We start from the raw sequence: 18,602 nt of genomic DNA on the forward strand, positions 1-18,602 counted from the left end.
AACTGGAGACTGGCAACTGATGTCTAGCTCCAGCCTGAAGTCAAGCAGATTCAAATCTAACTCACTGTAGCCCAGAGTCATCCTTAAAAGCAAACTCAGCGTGAGAGCCGAATAACCTTGGAGAGGGGCCAGTTCTCCTGAGCAAATTCGCTCTCAGACTGGATTGCGAGGTAAACACAAAATCTACGTGCTCTTATCAGCTAAGGCCTGGTGTGAAGAAAACAGCTTAGTCCATCTTGTGGAAAAACACAGCTTGGAAAAACACAGACATCTGAAATGTCTCAACTGCAATGTCTAACCCCACTCTAAAGCCAATAGGCAGCTAACCTAAATATCAAATGTAATGTCTAATGTCATGTCAAAGCCAATAGGCAGCTAAACTGAATACAGCATGGAATGGCTAATGCCATGTCAAAGCCAATAGGCAGCTAAACTGAATACAGAATGTAATGTCTAATGCCATGTCAAAGCCAATAGGCAACTAAACTGAACAAAACATATAGGGGGTCATTACAACCCTGGCGGACGGTGTTAGACCGCAAACAGGCCGGCGGAAAAAAAAGGGAATTATGACCGTGGCGGAAACCACCAACAAAGACAGCCACTTTAACACTCCGACCGCCATGGCGGTACAAAGAGCGCGGCGGTCACCGCCAACAGACAGGCGGGAGACAAAGTACTGCCCACAGTATCACAACCTACCAATCCGCCACCTTTTCCGGGGCAGATTCACCGTGGATAAAAACACGGCGGAAACAGCCATTTCAATGGGAAAACGCTCACCTCTACACACTCCACGAGGAAGGAGGGCACCATGGAGCCGGAACTCCAAATACTCCCTGCGATAGTCTTCCTGCTCCTGTACGATCATCATCAACGCCGGCGCCGAAGACAACGGTGAGTACTGCACCTACAACATAGGGGAGGCAAAATTCAGGGACACACACACGCAACACCCCCACCCCGACCCTTACCCACTACAACACACACACCAATGCATATCCAAACATAACAGTAACAACCCCAAAACCCCCCGGAAGAATGCAAAGACAAAAGGAAATGAGTGCAACCATTGTAATGTATCAAAATACAGTAAGCAAATATATACATATATATATACACATTAAACAAAATATACATCACGATTAGTAGTGCAGGTATGACCCCATTCAATGTCCGTGGACCACTGGGCCCAAAATGCATGGGCGAGGCCCACACACGATACCTGAGCAAAACGGAGAGAACACTGCAGGGGCATCAGTTAGAAATACAACAGGCACCTCAGGGGGAAGGTAAGGGGGGGCACCTCAGCCGGATGACAGCACCACGCCAGATCCACGAGGGGGCTCCATGCCCATTGATGTATCCTGGGAAGTGCAAAGCCACAGTCTCTCAAGTCTCTCCAGTGGGTGGCTTGCCCACTATACCATCCTGGGGAGTGCAAAGCCACAGTCTCACAAGTCTCTCCAGTCGGTGGGTTGCCCACTGTACCAACCTGGGGAGTGCAAAGCCACAGTCTCACAAGTCTCTCCAGTGGGTGGGATGCCCACTGTACCATCCTGGGGAGTGCAAAGCCACAGTCTCACAAGTCTCTCCAGTGGGTGGGTTGCCCACTGTACCATCCCGGGGAGTGCAAAGCCACAGTCTCACCAGTCTCTCCAGTGGGTGGGTTGCCCACTGTACCATCCCGGGGAGTGCAAAGTCGCAGTCTCATAAGTCTCTCCAGTGGGTGGGTTTCCCACTGTACCATCCCGGGGAGTGCAAAGCCACAGTCTCACAAGTCTCTACAGTGGGTAAGTTGCCCACTGTACCATCCTGGGGAGTGCAAAGCCACAGTCTCACAAGTCTCGACAGTGGGTGAGTTGCCCACTGTACCATCCTGGGGAGTGCAAAGCCACAGTCTCACAAGTCTCGACAGTGGGTGAGTTGCCCACTGTTCAATCCTGGGGAGTGCAAAGCCACAGTCTCTCAAGTGGATGACAGTTTCCACTGGTTCTGGAGGGGGACTGGTGCCCAGAGTGCTTCATCCTGTTAAGGACTGAGGTAGTGGATGCTGTTCTCCACTGGTTCTGGAGGGGGACTGGTGCCCAGAGTGCTTCATCCTGTTAAGGACTGAGGTAGTGGATGCTGTTCTCCACTGGTTCTGGAGGGGGACTGGTGCCCAGAGAGCATCACTCTCCCCATGACGGTCCCAGTTCCGTCACTGCCCCTGCCGCAGATGGGCTAGCGGTGCTTGAGTTGGCGGGGCTTGCCCTGTTCAGCAGTGCTTGCCTTGTTCAGCGGTGCTTGGCTTTGCAGTTTCTGACCTGTTCAGCGGTGCTTGCCATGGTGGTCTTTGCCCTGTTCAGCGATGCTTGCCCTGGCGGTCTTTGCCCTGTTCAGTGGTGCTTGCCCTGGCGGTCTTTGCCCTGTTCAGCGGTGCTTGCCATGGCGGTCTTTGCCCTGTTCAGCGGTGCTTGCCCTGTTCAGCGGTGCTTGACTTTGCTGTCCCTGACCTGTGCAGCGGTGTTTGCCATGGCGGTCCCTCATTGCCCAGCGGGGCTGTGGCTGCCGGGGCCCTCCTGGGCACTGACTCTGGCGGTGGCCTCCTGGCCAGTGACAATGGGACTGCCCTCCTGGGCATTGACTCTGGTGGTGGTCTCCTGGCCACTGACGATGGGACTGCCCTCCTGGGCACTGACTCTGGCGGTGGTCTCCTGGCCACTGACGATGGGACTGCGCTCCTGGGCACTGACTCTGGCGGTGGTCTCCTGGCCACTGACAATGGGACTGCCCTCCTGGGCACTGACTCTGGCGGTGGTCTCCTGGCCAGTGACGATCGGGCTGGCGGTGGCCTCCTGGGCAGCGGGGATGATGGCGGCCTTTTCTGCCGTGCTGCTCTTCCTAGACTTTGGCGCTTTCTTCTGCCCCTTCCCCACCTTGGGAGGAGTCACAGCTGAGTGGACACACCCCCCGGGACCCTTGTGAGCGGCTTTGCCGGCTGGAGTCTTCCCCCATCCCGTCGGGCACTGTCCAACTTCTGGTGCTTCACAGGGGGGGGACTGGCTGTGCTTTGGCTCCGTGTCACACTGGCTGCCCTGGTGCCCGGTGCACTCTACATACCTCTAACAGGCACCACTGGTACCGGAGATTTTTTGGCTGAGGTGCTAGTACGGACCTATGAATTGGAGGGGGGGTGGTGGGAAGAGTTCAAGGTTGCTCAGGAAAAGTTTCTTAGGAACACTGGTACTGGTAGCTGGAGGGGGTCTGGGAGTGGAGGAAGAGGAGGTGGTTGTAGGAGGTGTAACTTTTGATGATTTGGGTGCAGGTGCATGTGCTGGAGGCTGTCGTGAGGTGGATGGATGTTGTGTGTGTGTGTGTGCCCGCATTTGTGTACTTTGGGAGGGGGCATCACAGACACACTGGGAGAGGACACAGGGGACGTGTAAATGGTAGTGGGGGTGGTGAGTGCAGGTGAGCGGGTGTGGTGGTGGGTGTGCTGGTGCGGGTCCTAGTGGCTGTAGTGGTAGTGCGTGCAGGTGAGAGTGTAGACGACACTGGGAGGGAGGAGGGATACGACGAGGAGGGGGACACAGTGGAGGCAGTGGATGTTGCTGTGTCTGTATGTGTGTGATGCTTGTGTGAGTGCCTGTGGGATGTGTGGTGCTTATGTTTGCCTGAGCTTCCCTTGTGTGCTGACGTGTGTGCAGGCGGGTCTGATGGTGTGCTTGGGATAGGCAGAGGTACAGGGGATTGGGTCTGGGTGGAGGAAGTTGGAGGGGGGAGGCTAGAGACAGGGACAATGGCTGCCATCAGTGCTGAGGCCAGAGATTGCAGGGTTCGATGATGGGCAGCCTGACCAGAATGAATGCCCTCCAGGAATGCATTAGTGTGTTGCAACTCCCTTTCTACACCCTGGATGGCATTCACAATGGTTGACTTCCCAACAGTGAGTGACCTGAGGAGGTCAATGGCCTCCTCACTGAGGGCAGCAGAGGTGGCAGAGGCTGAGGTGTCTGGGGCGAAGGTGATGCCCACCCTCCTGGGTGAGCAGGCACGGGGCGAAGGCTGAGGGGCTGCTGGGAGGGGGGTGCTGGTAGGGGGGGGTGGCGGCTGTACCTGTAGAAGTGAAGGGCACAGATTTTGCCGCCACCACAAGGAAGCTCCCATCGGAGGACGAGTCCGTGTCGCTGGTTGCTGATCCGGTGACCGCCGTGAAGCTCCCCTCGCCCTCCGTCCCACTGGTGTATTCAGAGTCCGTGGTGTGGCCCTCCATGGCCATGTGGGATGCAGCTCCCTCGTTCTCCGGTGCCACTGTACCTCCGCCTGATGATGCTGATGCACAAAAGAACAGGGAGAGCACAAAAAGGGGGGGGGCGACGACAGAAGAAAGACAAGTTGAGTGCATGGCTTACCGCTACCGTTGGCAGACAATACAGACACAGCAGCCCCCTGCACTACGCCGCGCTGTTGGGCTCTACAGATGCAGTTCCTGGGATATGGCCTACATGCCTATGGTGGACATCAGCACACATTGATGACACAGGGGCATGTATAGCTGTACTTGGCACTCTACAGAGGTGGAGTGGAGTGCCACATGGCCTGCATTACGGAGGGGCCTAGCCTACGGAACTCGCCCTGGGCCTAGGGAAACCCACAGCCCTCCTCCCCCACCCAGACACCTTCACTGCACGCAAAGTCCGCAGAATGATGTTGTACTCACCCCCTTGTGTCTGCTGTGATGCCCTCAAGCGCCCATCCAACTCAGGGTGGGCCACCGCCAGGATCCGGAACACCAGGGGGGGTCATGGTGCGACGGGCACCCCTCCCACGTTGGGAGGCCATCCCCAGCTGAGCCTCCGCCGTCTTCTTGCTCCAGCGGCGAATGTCCTCCCATCTTTTCGGGCAGTGGGTGCTCCGTCTCTGGTGGACCACCAGGGTCCGGACGTCCTTGGCGATGGCACGCCAAATATCCTTCTTCTGGTGGGCGCTGACCTACATGACATGTACAGGGGAAGAAGAGAAGTCATTACCAACTGCACCGTCAAAGTGAGTGGCCCACATCCCTGCCCTTGCCATGTGGCACATGCATTCACAGTCCTTCATGCTCGCAGAACTCTGCCCCCTTCCTTCTTACAACCAGCCCTCTCCACCCAGGCATAGCCCATACAACTTGCACCCTACGTACTCACCTGTTGGTCTGGAGGACCGTAGAGTAGCGTGTACTGGGGGAGGACCCCGTCCACGAGCTTCTCCAACTCCTGTTCAGTGAAGGCAGGGGCCCTTTCCCCAGACGCACGAGCCATTGTCTCTTCTAGACCGAGGTCACAGCAGCACTTGCAGTATAGGTCCTCTCCTGTCGAAGATCAGGTATCGAGTGATTCAACAGATAGAAAATGGCGGTCACGTCCGCAGCGGTGCGTATCATCACCGCCGGCGCACTTCGTCATTGGCTCCTGGGACCCGTAGGGTCCAATGTTAACCAATGCAGCATTGCGCAACGGTCTTCGACCGCCTACCGCGATGGTGTACAACGCCAGCGCAGTTACCTCACATCCCATTGTCCCACTTTAGAGGTCAGACAGCCGCCATTTCAGGGGCCAACATGGCTTCATTTTCAACTGCTTCACACATACCTAGGCCTGGACTCAACACACTTACAGACAACTTTTTGGATTATGTTTCGTGTTCTGTGTAGCTGTGGGTACATACCTCTGAGTTGCTTGACTCTGTGGTCGCTGTTGTCCTTCCTAGGCACCGTCAGCTGGGACATGTGAGGCGATGGCGGGAAGCCTCCGGTGTACCGACCGCTGGTGGACCTGTTGACAATGGAGGAGCGACATTTAACCATCACCTACAGGTTTGAGCGTGCCACAATCCAGGAACTGTGTAACCCCTGTTGGAGCCAGACCTGATGTCAGCAATCCGCCATCCCACAGGAATCCCCCCTCAAGTGCAGGTGCTATCAGTGCTCCATTTCCTTGCAAGTGGGCCTTTTCAAACAACAGTGGCCATGGCATCAGGGATGTCCCAGCCTATGTTTTCCAACTTGTTGTCCAGAGTGTTGTCTGCCCTGCTGAAACACATGAGGAGCTACATCGTTTCCCCTCAGGTGGAGGATTTGGCGACTGTTAAAGGTGACTTCTATGCCCTTGGACATATCCCTAACATCATAGGTGCCATTGATGGGATCCATGCAGCTCTGGTCCCCCCCCCCCACAGAGGTGAACAGGTGTACAGGAACCGGAAGAGTTATCATTCCATGAATCTACAGATGGTATGTTTGGCAGACCAGTACATCTCCCAGGTAAATGCTATGTTCCCTGGCTCTGTGCATGACGCCTACATCCTGCGGAATAGCAGCATCCCTTATGTGATGGGTCAACTCCAGAGGCACCGGGTGTGGCTATTAGGGGACTCTGGTTACCCCAACCTGTCATGGCTACTGACCCCAGTGAGGAATCCCAGGGCAGAGGAACGCTACAATGAGGCCCATGGGCGGACTAGGAGGGTGATCGAACGCACCTTCGGCCTCCTGAAAGCCAGGTTCAGGTGCCTCCATATGACAGGTGGTTCCCTATTCTACTCACCAAGGAAGGTGTGCCAGATCATCATTGCCTGCTGTATGCTTCACAATCTTGCTTTGAGATGCCAGGTGCCTTTTCTGCAGGAGGATGGTCCAGATGACGGTGTTGTGGCAGCTGTGGAGCCTGTGGACAGTGATGAGGAGGAAGCAGAGGAAGAAGACATTGACAACAGGGACTCAGTCATCCACCAATATTTCCAGTGACACACAGGTGAGAACACTTTCTTGCCTACTACAAGTACTTTCACACTTCTACCTCTATCCTGTCTGTCAATTTCAAGCAGTATTTGGTAACTGAGTTGTACATTTCCATTATGGTTTCACAGGTGTGGTTACCAATGTGTGTCACCTGCTTGCATCCTTCATGGACTTGTGATGTGTGACATAGGTATGTTGACATTACATTTGGGAACGGATTTTGTCACTGTCATAGCTAATACACATTTTCAAAATCACAGACTGACTCCAGATTGTTTTGTGCTTCAAGGGTGTTTATTGAAGTGCTATTTATTGGAGGGGGTGGTAAAATGGAGAGGGGGGATGGTGGAGGAATGTCCATGGCAGAGTCCAGTCTATTAGTCTCACAAGTGCACTGCCCATATGGGCATAGGAAGTGGAGCTGGGGCAGTTCCAATATGGACAGGGTTACAAAGTGGGACAGTGGGATGACAATCAGGGTGGTCTCATTTCTTGGAGGGGGTCTTGCCATTGTGCTCTGTCCTGTTCCTGGATCTCAGGCACCGCTTGCGGGGTGGTTCTCCGTCTGCAGGTGGTGGGGTGCTGGTGTGGTGGACCTGTGGCGGGGCGTCCAAGCCACTAGCGCCGGCAGAGGTGGTGGGCAGTTCATCGTCCATGCTAGTGTCAGGGGCCCCTTGGAGTGGCACGGTGTCCCTCATGGTGTTCTGTATGTCCTTCAGCACCCCTACAATGGTGCCCAGGGCGGAGCTGATGGTTCTGAGCTCCTCCCTGAACCCCAAATACTGTTCCTCCTGCAGGCGCTGGGACTCCTGAAAGTTGGCCAGGACCGTAGCCATTGTCTCCTGGGAGTGGTGGTATGCTCCCATGATGTAGGAGAGGGCCTCGTGGAGAGTGCGTTCCCTTGGCCTGCCCGCCCCTTGTCGCAGAGCAGCCCTCACAGTTCCCCTGTGTTCCTAGGCCTCCGTCCCCTGGACTGTGTGCCCACTACCACTGCCCCCAGGTCCCTGGTGTTGTTGGGATGGTGGGTTATGCTGGGTTCCCTGTAGTGGTGGACACACAGCTGATTGACGTGTCCTGGGGAAGGAGGTATGGGCCCGCTGGGTGGGTGCTGTGCTGGTGTTTCCAGAGGGTGAAAGGTCTGTGTTGGGATGTGCCTGTGCGAGGGGAACCGACTGTCCCGAGGCCCACGATGGTCCGGGCTGGTCATCTGGATCCTGTTGGCCAGAGCTGCTGTCATCACTGTGGGCTTCTTCTGTGGGTGGGGTAGAGATGTCTGGACCCTCCTGTCTGGTGACGTTAGGTAGTGGTCCTGCAGGGGTGTAAAAGCATGATTATTGCATCTGTGTGTGTCATGGTGTGCAATGGGTGGGTGAGCGTGTACCCCAGTGCTAGCATTCCTGTGTGGGGGCTTGTGTGATGATGGTTGGTGGGTGTTATGAGTATGTGCAGTGGGCATGCTTTAGTGAGGGGTGTCCATGCTTTGTTGTGTCATGCAGGGCTTGGTGTTGGGATGGGTGGTTTGTGTTATTAGTACATTAGTGTGGAGTTGGAGTGATAGGGGAGGGGGTGAGGGTGGGGGTGGGGGTGTGTGATAGCATGCAGGTAGGGTGGGGGATGTGATAGTTAAGATTTGACTTACCAGTGTCCATTCCTCCACCGACTCCTCCGAGGCCCTCAGGATGCATAATGGTCAAGACCTGCTTCTCCCATGTTAGTTGTGGGGGAGGAGGTGGGGGTCCGCCGCCAGTCCGCTGTACCGCGATGTTGTGCCTGAAGACCACAGAACGCACCTTCCCCCGTAGGCCGTTCCACCTCTTCCTGATGTCGTCCCGATTTCTTGGGTGCTGTCCCACTGCATTGACCCTGTCGACTATTCTTCGCCATAGCTCCATCTTCCTAGCTATGGAGGTGTGCTGCACCTGTGATCCAAATAGCTGTGGCTCTACCCGTATGATTTCCTCCACCATGACCCTGAGCTCCTCCTCCGAGAACCTGGGGTGTCTTTGCCGTGCCATGGGTGGTGTAGGTGATGTGTGGGGTGGTGTATGTGGTGATGAGTGTGGTGGTGTGTAGTGGTGGGTGGTGTTTTGTGCGTGGATGTTGTGTGGGGGATGGTGTTGTGTGCCTCTGTGTGGTGGGGTTGTCTATGCTGTGCTGTCTCTCTGGCCTTCGTCAATAATTTTTGGTCGTAGGGGTTTGTGGGTGATGTGGGTGTGTGTTTTAAATTGTGTTGGGTGTGTGGGAGTTGTGTTTGTATGTGTATCAGGTGTGTGTAATTCGAATTGTCCAATTTGGCGGTGTTTTGGAGATGTGTGTGTATTTTGAGCGCAGCGGTGTGTACCGCCAATGGAATACCGCAGTTGAAAGACCGCCGCGTGGATTCGTGGGTCGTGATAGCATGGGCATGTTTCTGTTGGCATGACAGTGGAGGATTTGTTTTCGCCAGTTTATCACTGACCTTTGGTGTGGCGGACTTGTGTGGGTGTCTGAATTTCGGCGGATTCCGAGATGTGGGCCATAATAGCTGTGGCGGATTTCCGCGGCAGTGTATTGGCGGTCTTCTGCACGGCGGTAAGCGCCTTTTACCACCAATTTTGTAATGACCCCCATAATGTGCTACTGGTCAACATTGAGCTACTAATATGCGCAGTGGTGAAACATAAAGTCATTGGTCAAACACAATTAATAGCATCACAGCCACCCATGGGGAGATCAGCTAAATCTTACACAGGACTGCCACTGCAGCCTGAGTGAAATAACGAATGTTATTTCACAGCCATTTTACACTGCACTTAAGTAACGTATAAGTCACCTATATGTCTAATCTTCACTTAGTGAAGGTTAGGTGTAAAGGTACTAAGTGTGAGGACACTCTGGCACTAGCCAAGGTGCCCCCACATAGTTTAGGGCAATTCCCCCAGACTTTGTGAGTGTGGGGACACCATTACACGCGTGCACTACATATAGGTTAGTACCTATATGTAGCTCCACAATGGTAACTCAGAATATGGCCATGTAACATGTCTAACATCATGGAATTGTCCCCCCATGCCAAATCTGGTATGGGGGTGCCAATCCCATGCATCCCTGGGGGTCCACTATGGACCCTGGGTACTGCCAAACCAGCTCTCTGGGGTTTTCTCTGCAGCTACAGCTGCTGCCAACCCACAGACACGGTTCTGCCCTCCTGGGGTCTGGGCAGCCCAGTCCCAGGAAGGCAGAACACAGAATTTCCGCTGAGAGAAGGTGTTACACCCTCTCCCTTTGGAAATAGGTGTTAAGGGCTGGGGAGCAGTTGTCTCCCCCAGCCTCTGGAAATGCTTTGAAGGGCACAGATGGTGTCCTCCTTGCATAAGCCAGTCTACACCGGTTCAGGGAACCCCCAGTCCCGGCTCTGGCGCGAAACTGGACAAAGGAAATGGGAGTGACCACTCCCCTGTCCATCGCCACCCCAGAGGTGGCCTAGAGCTCCTCCAGTGTGTCCCAGACCTCTGCCATCGTTAATCCAGAGGTGTGAGGGCACAATAGAGCCCTCTGAGTGGCCAGTGCCAGCAGGTGTAGGCGGCTGGCCTGGCTTATAGTGGGTACCTGATGGTACTTACACCTTGTGCCAGGTCCAGTTATCCCTTATTAGTAGATTAGTAGTGTTCTGGCTGCTTAGGCTGATAGAGGTAGCTATAGCAGAGCAGCTTAGGCTGAATTAGGAGACATGCAAAGCTCCTATTATACCACTTATATCATATAGCACTATATCATAAAACACACAATACTCAGAGTTACTAAAAATAAAGGTACTTTATTTTAGTGACAATATGCCAAAAGTTTCTCAGAGGATATACTCCTATAGGAGGTAAGTAATATACACAAAATATACACATAAACCAAAATCAGGTAAGTAAAACACTTAGAAAAGTAGTGCAAACACTGTAGAACACAATAGAATGCAATAGGAGAAAATAGGCCTAGGGGCAACACAAACCATATACTCCAAAAGTGGAATGCGAACCACGAATGGACCCCAGGCCTAGTGTAGTGTGTAGAGGGTCGTTGGGAGTGTAAGAAAACACTAAGGGTGTCCAAGATACCCCACCCCATGACCCTGAAAAGTAGGAGTAAAGTTACCCTACTACCCCAGAAAGACAGTAAAGTTGAGATAGGGGATTCTGCAAGGACAACAACTGACTGGAAAGCACTGAAGACGGATTCCTGGACCAAGCCCAATAGTCACGCAAGTGTCCAGGGGGGGCAGGAGCCCACTAAACCCCAAATGATGGTGCAAAAGGGCTGCCTCTGGGTGGAAGAAGCCGAAGATTCTGCAACAACGGAGGGTGCCAGGAACTTCACCTTTGGTCACGTGATGTCCCACAGCGTGCTGGAGGATGCAGAGTTATTTCCACGCAGAAAGACCACAAACAAGCCTTGCTAGCGGCAAGAGTTGCGGTTGAGGATTTTGGGTGCTGCCAGGGCCCAGAAAGGGCCAGGAGGTCGCCCCTTGGAGGCGGAGACAGAGGGGGCACTTAGTAACAGAGAGAGCCCATGCAGAAGCAGGCAGCACCTGCAGAAGCACCTGAACAGGCATTCAGAAGATCTGAGCATGGCAGTCGTCTAAGCACAACAAAAGAGGGTCCCACGACGTCGGAGTCCAACTCAGCGAGTTGGGCAATGCAGGACGGAGTGCTGGGGACCTGGGCTGTGCTGTGCACGAAGGAAGTCTTGCAAAAGTGCACAGAAGCCCTAGCAGCTGCAGTTCATGCGGTACACAGGATTACTGTCTGGCGTGGGGAGGCAAGGACTTACCTCCACCAAATTTGGACAGAAGCACCACTGGACTGTGTTCCAGGGACCACACTCGTCAAGATGAGAGGGGACCCAGAGGACCGGTGATGCAGAAGTTTGGTGCCTACGTTAGCAGGGGGAAGATTCCGTCGACTCACGGGAGATTTCTTCTTGGCTACCAGTGCAGGGTGAAGGCAGACAGCCCTCAGAGCATGCACCACCAGGAAACAGTCGAGAAAGCCGGCAGGATGAGGCTCTACAGTGTTGCTGGTAGTCGTCTTGCTACTTTGTTGTGGTTTTGCAGGCTTCCTGCAGCAGTCAGCGGTCGATCCTTGACAGAAGTCGAAGAGAGAAGTGCAGAGGAACTCTGGTGAGCTCTTGCATTCATTATCTGGTGAGAAACCCACAGGAGAGACCATAAATCGCCCTCAGAGGAGAATTGGCCACCTAGTGAGTTAAGCACCTATCCGGAGGGGTGTCTGACGTCACCTGCTGCCACTGGCCACTCAGAAGCCTCCATTGTGCCCTCACACCTCTGATTCAAGATGGCAGAGGTCTGGGACACACTGGAGGAGTTCTGGGCAGAACAAAGGATTTCCTCTGAGAGAGGGTGTTACACCCTCTCCCTTTGGAAATAGGTGTGCAGGCTGGGGAGGAATAGCCTCCCCCAGCCTCTGGAAATGCTTTGATGGGCACAGATGGTGCTCATCTCTGCATAAGCCAGTCTACACCGGTTCAGGGATCCCCCAGCCCTGCTCTGGCACGAAACTGGACAAAGGAAAGGGGAGTGACCACTCCCCTGACCAGTACCTCCCAGGGGAGGACCCAGAGCTCCTCCAGTGTGTTCCAGACCTCTGCCATCTTGGAAACAGAGGTGTTGGGGGCACACTGGACTGCTCTGAGTGGCCAGTGCCAGCAGGTGACGTCAGGGGCTCCTTCTGATAGGCTCTTACCTCTCTTGGTAGCCAATCCTCCTTCCTTGGTAGACAAACCTCCTTTTCTGACTATTTAGGGTCTCTGCTTTGAGGAATTCTTCAGATAACGAATGCAAGAGCTCACCAGAGTTCCTCTGCATCTCCCTCTTCAACTTCTACCAAGGATCGACCGCTGACTGCTCCAGGACACCTGCAAAACCGCAACAAAGTAGCAAGACGACTACTAGTAACGTTGTAGCGCCTAATCCTGCCGGCTTTCTCGACTGTTTCCTGGTAGTGCATGCTCTGGGGGTAGCCTGCCTTCACCCTGCACCCGAAGCTCTGAAGAAATCTCCAGTGGGTCAAAGGAATCTTCCCCCTGCTAACGCAGGCACCAAAAGACTGCATCACTGGTTCTCTGTGTCCCCTCTCATCCCGACGAGCGTGGTCCCTGGAACACAGCAACTCTGTCCAAGTGACTCACACAGTCCAGTGACTCTATAGTCCAAGTTTGGTGGAGGTAAGTCCTTGCCTCCCCACGCTAGACTGCAAAGCTGTGTACCGCGTGATTTGCAGCTGCTCCAGTTTCTGTGTACTCTTCCAGGATTTCCTTCGTGCACAGCCAAGCCTGGGTCCCCAGCACCAGTACCTTTATTTTTAGTAACTCTGAGTATTGTGTTTCTTGTGATATAGTACTATATGATATAAGTGGTATAGTAGGAGCGTTGTATGTCTCCTAGTTCAGCCTAAGCTGCTCTGCTATAGCTACCTCTATCAGCCTAAGCTGCTAGAACACTACTAATCTACTAATAAGGGATAACTGGGCCTGGCACAAGGTGTAAATACACTCAAGTACCCGCTATAAGCCAGGCCATTCTCCTACATACATGCCACAAATAGATGCTTATCAGGTAAGTAACATTTTCCTTTTACGTTATTGATATCTTTCATTGATTCACTTGTGCCCCCCTTTGTAGGAAGGTGGCTTTCTTCCAGCATGGTTACCTCCATTTTTGGCCTGTTTGTCAATGTGTTTTTACTGTCTCACAGTGGTCATAGTTGTGACCTATATGTCAGTGTGATTTACTGTGTTGTCTGTATGCTTGACTGTGTCACTGGAGTTCTGCTAACCAGAACTTTAGTGCTTATGCTCTCTCTGTTTTCCAAATTTGTCACTATAGTCTAGTGACTCCATATTTCAATTCAGATTGGCACACTCGACCCCCCTTATAAGTCCCTAGTATATGGTACCTAGGTACCCAGGGCATTGGGGTTCCAGAAGATCCTTATGGGTTGCAGCATTTCTTTTGCCACCCATAAGGAGCTCATACAAACACTCCTTCAGGACTGCCACTGCAGCCTGAGTGAAATAGCGTACACACTATTTCACAGCCATTTTCACTGTACCAGGTAACTTAAAAGTCACCTATATGTCTAACCTTCAGTTACTGAAGGCTAGGTGCGAAGTTACTGTGTGTGAGGGCACCCTTGCACTAGCAAAGGTGCCCCCACATTGTCTACGACCAATTTCCTGGACTTTGTGAGTGCAGGGACACCATTATAAGCGTGCACTACATATATCTCAATACATATATGTAGCTTCACGATGGTAGCTCTAAATGTGGCCATGTGAGGTGTCTAAGATAGAGAAATTGAACCCCCAATCCAAATCTGGTATTGGTAGGCCAATTCCATGCACCATGCATCCACCATGGACCCCCAATACTGCCAAACCAGCTCTCTGAGGTTTCCACTGAAGCCCCAGGTGCTGCCACCTCAAAAAACAGGTTTTTGCGTTCCTGGGGATTGAGCAGCTCAATCCCAGAAAGGCAGAACAATGCATTTCCTTTAGGAGAGGGGTGTTACACCCTCTCCCATTGGAAATAGGTGTTACAGGCATGGAAGGATTTTCCTCCCAGAGCCTCTGGAAATGGCTTGAATGGCACAAACGGTGCCCTCCTTGCATATTCCAGTCTACACTGGTTCAGGGACCCCCCCCCAGTCCCTGCTCTGGTGTGAAACTGGAGAAAGGAAAGTGGAGTGACCACTACTCTGTCCATCACCACCCCAGGGGCGGTGCTCAGAGATCCTCCAGAGTGTCCCTGGCATTAGCCATCTTCGATTTCAAGGTGAGGGGACCCTCTGGGAGCATCTGAGTGGCCAGTGCCAGCAGGTGATGTTAGAGACCTCTCCTGATGGATGCATACCTGGGTAGGTAGCCAATCCCACTCTCAGGGCTACTTAGGGTCTCTCCTCTGGGTGTTTCCTCAGAGCAGTTTGCAAGACTCCAGCAGGACTCCTCTGCATCCTCTGCTTCAGCTTTTGACCATCGGATCAACCGCAGACTGCTCCAGGAACGCTGTAACTGCAAAAAAGTATCCAAGAAGGCTACTGTGACCCTGCAACTTCAGCTCCAGTCAGCAACCGCAATAGTTTCCAGGTTGTGCACGCTCTGAGGATGGCCTGTCTTCAGTCTCCACCAGAAGGACTGAAGGAATCTCCTGGAGAATGATGGAGTCCCTTCCCTGCTTTAGCAGGCACCTCTCTGCAAAGACAACCGATACTCTGGGACTCCTCTCCTGACGACGAGCATGATCCCTGGAACACAGGTGGTGGACCAAAGTGATCCTGACTGTCCAAAGGTCCAGCTGTCCAAATCTGGTGGAGGTATGGGCTTGCCTCCCTGTGCCAGACAGTACCCATGTGCACTGAGTCTTCTGCAGCTACTTGGGCTTCTGTGCACTTCTTCCAAAAGTCCTTCATGTGCAGAGTAGCCCAGGTCCCCAGCACTCTATTCTGTGAAGTGAAGCTCCCTGAGTTGTTCTCCGGCGGAGAGGGATCCCTTTGTGTAGTGCTGCAATGACCACATTCTGCAACTCCTTTGTACCCGTGTTCTGGGACTCCTGTGGGTGCTGCCTGGTCTTTTGTGGCCTCTCTAAAGTGCTGAGAGCCCCTTCTGCCTCCTCAGTCCAAATTGAGGTACACAGGTCCCTCCTAGGTCCAGGAAGCACCTTTTCCCACCAACCGCGACAATTGCATTAGCCAAGGATTGTTGGTGGAATCCAATGACAAAAACCAGCCTGCTCCAACGACTCGACATGGGACATCTCTTGCACCCAGCAGGAACCCGCAGCTGTCTTCTTTGGGGCATTTGTGCTCTTTTATTCTAACCGGAGAATCCACTTTTGTACCTTTGTCCCAGTTGGCAGAGGCTCCTGTTCTTCCTGGACTCTTCATCAACTTCTTGACTTGGTCTCCTCTCTCCACAGGTCTAGGAATCCATCAAAGGTTGCTTGCCGTCTTGCTTGGTTTTTACATAATCCTTTACCACGACTACTAGTGTGTTTTGAGGAAACTTGCTGTACTTTGCTCCTGCTTTCCTGGGCTCTGGGGTGGGGTAATTTACTTACCTTTGGTGTTTTCTTACACTCCCAGCGCCCCTCTACACACTACACTTGCCTAGGGGGGAAACCGACATTTGCATTCCACTATTTTAGTATATGGTTTGTGTTGCCCATAACCCATTTCAATCTATTGTGTTTTTCACTGTTTTTTTCTGACTGTGTACTTACCTAATTTTGGTTACTAGTGTATATATTGTTTACAATACTTACCTCCAGTAGGAGTATTGCCTCTAAGATATTTTTGGCCTCGTGTCACTAAAATAAAGTACTTGGTAACACTGAGTATTGCCTTTCTTGTGTATCAGTACTGTGTGACTATAATGGTATTGCAAGAGCTTTGCATGTCTCCTAGTTGAGTCTTGGCTGCTCTGCTACAGCTACCTCTAGACCGCCTAAGCTGCTAGACACTGCCTACATTTCACTAAGGTGCATCACTGGACCCGGTATAAGGTGTAAGTACCTTTGGTACCCACTACAGACTAGGCCAGCTTCTCACACCCTTACACTCTTGCTTAATTATTGAATAACATTTTCCTTCATGCTATGAAATCCAGCCTCCGGGGAAAGGAGGGCAGTGATGTTCACTGTGTTTTCGCCAGACTGGTTGAAGTTTGGGCAAGAAAGTGGTGTTTAAAGCTTGGACAATAGAGTGAATAATTGCACAGAATATGAAGAAAATAATTCGGCAAGGACTCCATTAAGGATAGAATAGAGCGACTGTACCGAGGAAGGAGGAGGACAATGACCATACCACGATTTGTTACTCCTCTCCAGTTCTACTGGAGAAGCGATGACTGGAATTCTAGGATAGAGCCAAAAATAGAGGCAAGTTCTGCACATGGGGTGGGGAAATATGAGGAACTCAGCAAATGAACAGGTTTACTTAATTGACTGATATGTGCAAGTTTTTAGGAGCTTCTTCTGCGAGACCGAGGGGCAGACGTGGAAAGCCTAGACAAAATTGTAAAAGCAAAAAACATACCAGAAGGACAGCATAATAAGTTTAAAAATGGTTTTGCAGAGGGATTCCTGAAAGCACAGGCACTCATACAGAAGACGAATGGTAAGTAGTTGGTGTCTAAATAGATGTTTCATTTTAAACTACATGCCATATCAGACATCATTTTATAATGACCTGCTATTTGTTTTCACAGATTCGTTAAGCAGAACATGCCTCTTTCTCCTTATTATCTTAATGCTTGGTATTTATGGTGTGTCTAAAACACCATTTGTATCTGGTATTTACATTTTTATTTGGTAGTTTCAGTTTCTTTTAGGAAATCCAGTAAATGTTATTGATGCACTCTTTATTTCCCTGTTTCCAGGCATGTGAAAAGGTTCATATTCATTTATATGTTGAATCATCTTAATTTTGTGACTCCTGTAGGAATCTCCTTTTGTGTGGTGCAAAAGGCTAAATGGATGGGCTTCATCTGTGGCATCTTGCTTACCATATTAAAATGTTGTCAAGGTGGCCCAATATCATTTGAGGATTAGGAAAATGAAACCATTCCTCCTCCGGGATGACCTAAACGTAGTTGTTTAAGCCTTGGTCCTTAACAAGACTGATCAGACAAATGTTCTCCTAATTAGTCTCCCTTTGTCCAGATTTGCAATCTTCCATGCAGCTGCTCATCTTGAGGCTCCCATAGACTGCTGAGATCATATTACACCTGACATTAAATGACATTGGTTGCTCCTACTGGAATCACGATGCAAATTCAGACGTGTTAGTGTATCATAAAAGACAGTCCAATTGAACATGCCCAAGTATTTAACAGGAAAGATCACAAGTCTCTGGAAGTGCCCGTGCTACCAAAAGCAAGAAGGGATCACAAATGGAAATCTCTAAACTAAAGTGCCCTCAAAATCAATCTCACTATGGAGTTGCCTAAAAACTTTAAACCTTTGCCACTCTCTATTGAGAAAGCCTGCTTTATCTACAGTTTTAAGGCCAAAATCAAAACTTTCCTAAGTAAGAGTATCACACTCAAATGTGTGTACAGTGTTCCAACAAACAAGGCATGTTCTTTAATTAAAAATGTAAATAAGTTCTACATGGCTGGTATTTTGCCAAGGGCCAACCCTTCCAAATAAATTGATCCATCCAAGATGTTCACCTTACAAACACTTGCTCAAACTCATTAGCACAAAGGCAACATATGCAACTTATTTACTTAAATGGGAGTTTAACTCCCTGTGAGAACTGTAAATCACTCTTTTGAGTAATGCCCTTTCTTGTCTGATTGTGAACTCATGAGTTAATATGAACCCAATGCTGGTCTGTCTGCTTTGGTGGAAAAAACAGAACACCAACTGTGAGTATCCATTACCCAATGGGCCGCCACGTCACTGATGGCTGGCAAGAAAAAAGCAATTGCCTTGTGGTCGATCTTCTTTAAAATGAACTTTCCCAATAAATATTAAATATCTCTAAGATAGAGATACCCCAGAGAGACTTTAATGTTTTAGGGCTTGTGTCCAGACAAAGAGAGTCTTCATCAAATAGATATAGCGTAGCCCTCTGTAGGAAAGTGCTCCTTTTTGACATAGTCACCCCCCCTTTTTGCCTGGTATTTGATGCCATTTTGACAGAAGTGCCCTGGGTTCCTGCTTACCAGTTCTCCATTGCCAAATGTCTTTCCCTAAAACTGTGCATTTATATCCCAAATGGCAATACCTTTAGCACCCCTGTAAGTCTCTAGTAAAATATACACCTGGCATCTAGGGCATGGGTGTAGGAAG

The sequence above is a fragment of the Pleurodeles waltl genome, chromosome 10 (genome assembly GCF_031143425.1).
Source record: "Pleurodeles waltl isolate 20211129_DDA chromosome 10, aPleWal1.hap1.20221129, whole genome shotgun sequence".
Classification (NCBI taxonomy): Eukaryota; Metazoa; Chordata; class Amphibia; order Caudata; family Salamandridae; genus Pleurodeles; species Pleurodeles waltl.